Raw genomic sequence first — 7,461 nt, 5'->3', positions numbered from 1 at the left:
ATATATATATACATATATATGTGTATACATATATATGTTTTTTTATAAAAAGAAGAGTTAGGGAAACAGAGAGGAATCTTCCATGTGCTGGGTTTACCCCCAAATAGCCTCAGCCACTTGGGCCTGGCAAAGCTCAAGCAAAGAGCCTGGAATTCCATCGGAGTCTCCCGCGCAGGTGGCAAGGGCCTAAGCACTTGGGTCGTCTTCTGTTGCATTAGCAGGGAGCTGGATAGCAAGTGGAGCAGCCAGGACTTGAACCAGCACCTATATGGGACAGGTGGCGGCTTTCCCCCAGCCAGAATGTTGGCCCCCAAATGGGTTTTTCTTGTGCCCCTGCCCACAGATCTTAATTTTTTCTCCTGGTTAAACCATATGGGCTTTCAAGTTCATTGTCAGTTTTCAGGTTTTCTGCTCTATTATAATTCAGTTGCATCTGGGAATTTGCCAGGCTCCCAAAGGGGAAAAAGATATCTTAGGCAGAGAGGCCCAGCAAGAACAATTTCATAAATATTCAAGTTGGGGGCCCTTCCTAGAAGGCAAGGGAATTAGACGGGGGTCAGACCTCCAGTGCAAGGGGTGGTGCTCGGGGTCTAGACCAGGGGTTTGGAGCAAGACTGAAGCCCAGTAGCTGTGCCTGCTAAAAAGGAGGCTGGGAAGCTGTGGAGCAATAGACATTAAACCGTTCCATACCCATTTGCCACAGAAGCCCCGCTGGCGGCGGGGGCAGCAGTTGAGGCCAGGAACGCTGTGGCCCCGCGTGCGTGGTAGACAGAGGTGGTGGCGTGGCTGGGCGGCCTGCCAGGAGGGATTTCGGAGGCAGCCTGGCCAACAAGCGACTCTGCCTGACCTTGACGGAAAGCACTGCGGGCGCTGCGGCTGCTCCCCGCTCGCTCCCTCCCTGGGGCTGCGGCGGACTGCGGCGGAATCCCGGGCCCCTGGCGGGAGCGCCCTCCCACCCGGCTGCAGCACGCGAGGGGCGGGGGCGGGTGGCGGGGATGCCGGTCTTCCCTGCTAGGTGTCACACGGCGGCGCCATCAGGCGCGGCGCCATTGGCTGGTCCCCCAGCCGAGCGAGCCCGCGCCACCGGGGTTTCCGTGCACTCCGAAGCCCCCTCCTCTGGTGCGGGCGCCCGCGGGTGGGTGAGGCGGCAGTCCTTGCCGCAGTGCCCACTGCAGTCGGAGGGGATCTAATTGTCGCCTGTATGAACATTTCCCCTCTTTCCTTCCTCTCCTCGCACCTGTTCTCTCCCGAATCCACCTGGGGCTGGTGTTATTTGAGCAGTCTGAAGCAGGTTTCTTTCTTCACATTTTTGGAGGCAAATTAATGAATCTGGCAGAGGTTGGCAAAGATGAAAAGGGACACGGCATAGAAATCCCCAGCCCCACACATCCAAACCCCATCACCTCCTTGTCTCCACAGACTGATACCTATTGTTGCACTTAACACCTAGGCGCCAGTCCCACCCTGCTACCCTCCCACCCACCCATGGAATCTGGAATCTAGCTAGCGCCTCTTAAATTTATACCCAAAATATTTCTCAAGCCTCACACCCAGGGTGTTTCCTTCTCGGCATGCATCCTGGTTTGTGCCTGCATGTTGTATAACTGTACGGATTTCCCCCTGGGCTGCAGTGGGACTCCGTGGGGCTTCCTCTCGTGCTTATCTTCGCGTCACCCACGCAGCACCAGGGGTAGAGACTTTTTAAATTTCCTCTCTTGCTTGTGGAGGCTCAATAATTCAACTCTAAGAAATGAACTGACAGCAGACAGATTAGAAGAGGGGGAAAGTGTTGTGAAGACTGGAGGAAGGGGGTGGCGTGGAGAAGGGGAGAGAAGCGGCAGGAACAGGTGTTGCAGATTGTATATATCTGTTGTTATACAAAAGGAGGGGGCTTGGAGCTCTGGACCAGGGGAGGGGGCCTCACAAGTCACTGAACCTTGGAAGGTGCAGGAGAGAAGCCTGTGGTGGTTAAAGGTTGTTTACTACACTGCAGCCCTCCGAAGGCCACCTGTACCCTGCCTGCTCTTGGACTTCAATCCTTTTTTTGCACAAAGATCTTTTCTGGGCAGATATGGGGATCTCAGAGAGAAAGCCCCTGCTGGCCTCCCTTGCTTACTTTACTTATATAAGAAGATGTCAACTGCTTTATCAAATGATACTGTCATAATTATATCTGCATTTCTCTGCATGCCTATCTCAAAATATGCCAAAGAAACATATTGAGTGGTGGTCAACATTATGGGGCAGCACGTCAAGCAGCTGCTGGAGATGCCTGCTTCCCCTTTCAGAGGATCAGTTGGGAGTCACAGCAGCTCTGCTTCTGATCTAATTTCCTGCTAATATGCCTGGGAAGGCAACAGGAGATGGCCCACTTGCCACTCATGTGGGAGACCCAGATGGAGTTTCTAGTTCCTGGTTTTAGCTGGGCCTAGGCCCAGCTGTTGTGACCATTTGGGGAGTAAATAAGCAAATATAAAATTCTCTCTCTTTTTCTCTCTGTCCCGCTCTCATAGGCAGACAAGATTCTCTTTTTCTGCCTTTCACATAAATAAATATTTATTTTTTAAAAAAGAAATGTATTTTGGGGTGGCATATACTGTGCTCCCATACATAGTAGATTTTTAATTAATCAAAGAAACAGCATGATGGTATAGCAGGTAAAGTTGCTACCTGAAATGCTGGCATCTCCTGTGCCAGATCCAGCTCCAAATTCTCCATCTCCGATCCATCTCCCTCTTATATGCCAGGGGAACCAGTGGCAGATGGCTCAAGTGCTTGGGTCCCTGCACCCACCTAGGAGACCCAGAAGAAGCTCCCAGCTCCTGCTTCAGGCTGGCCCAGCTCTGGCCATTTTTGCCTTTTGGAGAGTGAACAAGCAGATGAAAGGCCTTTCTGTTTCTCCCTCTCTCTATCTCTAACTCTGCATTTCAAATAAATAAGTAAATCTTAAAAGAGAGAGAAAGATAGACACAAAGATTTAGGATTTAGAACCTAATGACCCAACTACAGAGGCTGGCTTGGAGCCCTTCTGGTGGTATGACCACAACTCTCTCTCACAGGCTCTGTCTTCTCTGAAAAATGGAGACAGACCCATGTCACAGGGCCCCCTTGAGAAATGACCGCCAGGATGGACAGTGACGACAGGGGTTGGTGGGTCACCACACTTTTCAATTAGGTTGGAATAAACCCGTTGACATATGTTGAACCACAGCACCTCATGGCCATTCCTTTCCCTCGCAAAGGTGTTCTGGTTTGGACAGTATATTATGCAGCCACTAGCCAGAGACATGACTCTGAAATTATCGTTGCTACGCCTGAGACAAATAAAGGGAGCAGGGGAGTCTGACCGCAGACAGAGGTGGGACCTATGGAAAAATGAGCTTGAAAGTATGCATGGGTCACACCAAGGAGAAGGGCAGAGGAAGGGAAAACAAGCAGAGGGTACAGTACTTGCCAAGAAGCAAGGCTTGGCAAGTCCAGGCATGTTGAGATTAAAACCTAGGACAAATATCTTAAGTCTAAGAGACATGGAAGAAGAGACTTTCTTTTATTTAGATATATATTTTAAATATATTTAAATAAATATTTGAATGTATATATTTAAATATAATGTGCATTTTAATAAATATATACATAAATTTAATGTTTATTTAAACATATATACATTTAATATATTTCTTAGGTCTGGTACAATGGCTCAGTGGCTAAATCCTCTCCTAGCATATGGGCACTGGTTCATGTCCAGGCTGCTCTACTTCTCATCCAGCTCCCTGCTTGTGGCCTGGGAGAGCAGTCAAGGACAGCCCAAAGCCTTGGGACCCTGCACCTGTATGGGAGACCCAGAAGAAGCTCCTGGCTCCTGACTTCAGATCAGCTCAGCTCCAGCTATTGTGGCGACTTAGCGAGTAAAACAACAGATGGAAGATCTTTCTGTCTCTCCTCTCTATAAATCTGCCTTTCCAAATATTTCTTACACACACACACACACATACATCTCATGGTTCACTTCCCAAATGGTGTCAAGAGTGAGGGCTAGGCAAGAATGAAGTCAAGTGACCTGAAGTCCGCTGGGTCTCTGCCATGGTTAGCAAGGGACGACTCCCACTGCTTCCCCAGGCATACCAGCAGGAACTATAGAAAGTTGTTGAGTAGGGAGAGATATGAGCAAGTGGATTTGCAAAAGAGAGTGGTGGAGAAACTGGGGCCAAAATCCAGGCTGGAGATAATGAAGCCAGAACAGAGGTGATGACTGGAAGATGAGTGAAGAGGGCTGAGTATCCGTAGCACTTAGGAGATAAAACAGATGGGCACAGAGATGGGCACAGGCTCCATCATGTTGGGCTCTTTTACATCCACTAAGGACAAAATATATAACCTCCCATTCCCACTTCCCTGTCACATCTTTCAAACATTCTCTACTCCTCTCACATCCTGCAGCTCACACATCCCTTGACTGACACCAGGCTTGGAAACCCAATGCCTTTCCTGCCAATTCCTTTTCTCTTTCCCAAAAGCTTGTCAACTCTTTACATTGCTGTTTGAAAGACAGTGGAACAGAGAAGTCTTCCATTGACTAGTTCAATCCCAATTGCTGCAATCGTCTTAGATGGGCCAAGCTGAAGCCAGGAGGCTAGAACTCAATCTAAACCTCCTATAGGACTCCCAGGGATCCACGTACTTGAACCTTCACATGCTGCCTCCCACAGGGTGCACTTTATCAAGAAGCTGGAATTGGAAGCAGAGTCAGGACTCCAACCCAAGCATATTGGGATGAGATGCAGATGTCCCAATCAAGCAGTATCTTAACTATGGTGTCAAACTCCCTCCCTGAAGCATCAGCTTTCATTCATCCTTTGAGACCCAGATCCACAGGCTTTTCCTCAAGAAAGCACACCACACCCCGGCCACCTTGAGCAGGGCTTGCCAGCCTGCCACTGGCCTGTCACAGCTTTTATATGCCTGGGATCCCAGTGATCTGCTCTCTTGTCACCCTCATTGGGTTGACTTTCTCCTCTCCATGAATCTAATGTCTGGCAAAGGGCCTAGTACACAACATAAGTATAATAAAAGTTTACGGAAGGAGTGAAGAAATGAGTGAGAACTTTTTTCTCCTCCATGCCATCTCTCTGAGTCACTACTCCATTTCTCTCCCGCAGAGATGCAGAAGAAAGAGGAGGAGAAATTTAGGATTCCTGTTTCAAGGGTGATAGCCTCAGAGGAAAGAGAAGAAAACCCAAGAAGAATGAAGCCACTGCAAAGCCCAACAATATTTAGGAGTGGTCAGTTTTCCACCAATGTGCTTATGCTGACAGCTTTGAGCTGAGGCCCTTTGTTTGAAAGCCAGTGCCAAGATAAGCAAACACTGGGTGCATTGAACTTTTCAGTGAGCTAGGATCTGATAGCTATTTCTGTCAGCCATACAGGAAGACACACCTACAAGCCATCTGGGTCTGCCTAGAACTAGGGTCCCCATCTCCTTTAGCACAATCTGATCCCCCCAAAAATGCAAAGTAACCCTCTCACCCACCCTCCCCTTCCTGCCACAGGCATGCACCTCCTCTAAGAGGGTTCTGCAACTGATCTGGACACTGGACACTGAGAATGGAGGAGACTGCAAACAACAGTTGCCCAGGTAACACCACTTAGTAAATAGCTACACTTGTCGGCCTCCCTTGCAGCTAGGTGGGGCCCACATAACTAGCTATCAGTGTGTGAGTGAAAAGTGTATCATTTCTAGGCTGATGTATTTAGTTGTTGGTACACAACCCTCCAGCTCTCATTGTTTTATTGGGGTAACCCTGAAAATCATCTGTGTTGAGATGATGATGCCCAGGATAGAAGTGATATGAATCCCTGAGCTATCCGGGGGAACTACTCCAGAGAGTGCCTAGACCCACAGCAGGTATTGCAATGGTTGTGTTAAACCTTTGAGCTATTTGAATTGCTGACTACCATAATAGAGTCCCCACCCCCCATTCTGGTCAACATGTAAACATTAGTTGTGGTTTTAACCAGTTCACATCAAATCTCCATCCTCTTTGAAGATTAAAAGCTTTCCTTCCTTACACATCTCTGGTATTTCCAAATCCAACGGTCACATCTCTGATCTTATCTTTCTTGATTTCTCAGAAGGATTTGTCACCACTGACCACTCCTTCCTGGACATACTTTCTCTTGGCCATTTGTGACATCATATTGGCTTGGGTTTCCTCCTATGTCACCGGCCTCTGCTTCCCGGCTTGCTTTGTTGATTTCTCTCCCACTGTGTCTTTACTTCATTTTGTTGCTTCAAAAGTTTGAAGGTTTGGGGATCCAATATTAAATACTGTCCATGAAAAAGACAGCCAGATATCATCTAGTATTCACTTTCTTAATCACAAAGCCCTTATTTTTAATAGGCAACATCGTACCTGGGTAAAGGACACTATTTCCAGGCTCCCTTATGGTGCTATAGAACCATGTGATACAACCAACGAGGTGTAAACGAGAAATCTGTGGGGCTTTCAAGGACAGTCTTCCTAACAGGAAGAGGATACACCTGTCTTCCCAGTTTCCTCCCACTGCCTGCAATGTGGACTAGAGTAAGAGGAACTTGGGACTGGACACCAAAGGTTGAAGATGCCCAAGGAGCTCTACACAAGCAACTTTTGGACTTACCTTTCATGAAAAGGAAATACATTTCTACCACAAGCTTTTGAAAATGTTATTTGTAGTGGAATCTAACCCTAATACATTCCCACTGCTGTTGAACTGATTTGCCTGCCTCCCTTTAGGAAGGTACAAGATCCTCATCCAGAAGAATGAAGCAATGGGAGAGGACACTTCCAGAAAATAAACTGCTTGGTCTCCTCCCAGAAGTGGTAAGTAACCAGGCTACTGGGAGGATAGGCTAGGAAGTAGGTCTAGAAACATGGTTTATTAGCTCATTTGCTCCTTGAATCCAAGGTTAAGAATTTGTACTGTATTCTAGAAATTCCTTGCAGACAGAAGACCCTTTCTTATCTAGTAATGTCTCAGATTTTGTAGAAGCTGCACGAGTGAACGTATTCCTCTTTAATGAATGCTTTCTGGTTAATGGATAGCATCAACAGAAGTGCTGGACTGGCTGGGAACCAACACCTTGGTCAATCCCTGTGTACTTTGTGCAGATAAAGTAACCGAAGGATCATTTACTGGAAGTGGCAGTCAATCCAGTGAGGAAGAGCACACCAAAAAGTCTACCTTAGGGATGACGTGCAGATAGGAGGCTGAGGCATTGGTCTCGCCCAACATGGCGGCCCGGGAACCACCTGACCGCAGGAGGCGGAGCTCCGTCCCGCGATCGCTCGGCCCCGCCCGGCTCGGCCCCGCCCAGCAGCCCTCGGCCGGGGCCGCGAGGGTTGTGAGGTGTCTGAGTGAGACGCCTGCGCAGTGGGCCGCGGCCGCGGGGCGGAGGCTTTATAACCACTTGGTAGCGGCTGC

This window comes from Ochotona curzoniae, unplaced genomic scaffold, assembly GCF_017591425.1.
Source record: "Ochotona curzoniae isolate NIBS_2020 unplaced genomic scaffold, NIBS_Ocur_1.0 contig_2404, whole genome shotgun sequence".
In the NCBI taxonomy this organism is placed as follows: Eukaryota; Metazoa; Chordata; class Mammalia; order Lagomorpha; family Ochotonidae; genus Ochotona; species Ochotona curzoniae.
Note: the sequence above shows the minus strand (reverse complement) of the source record.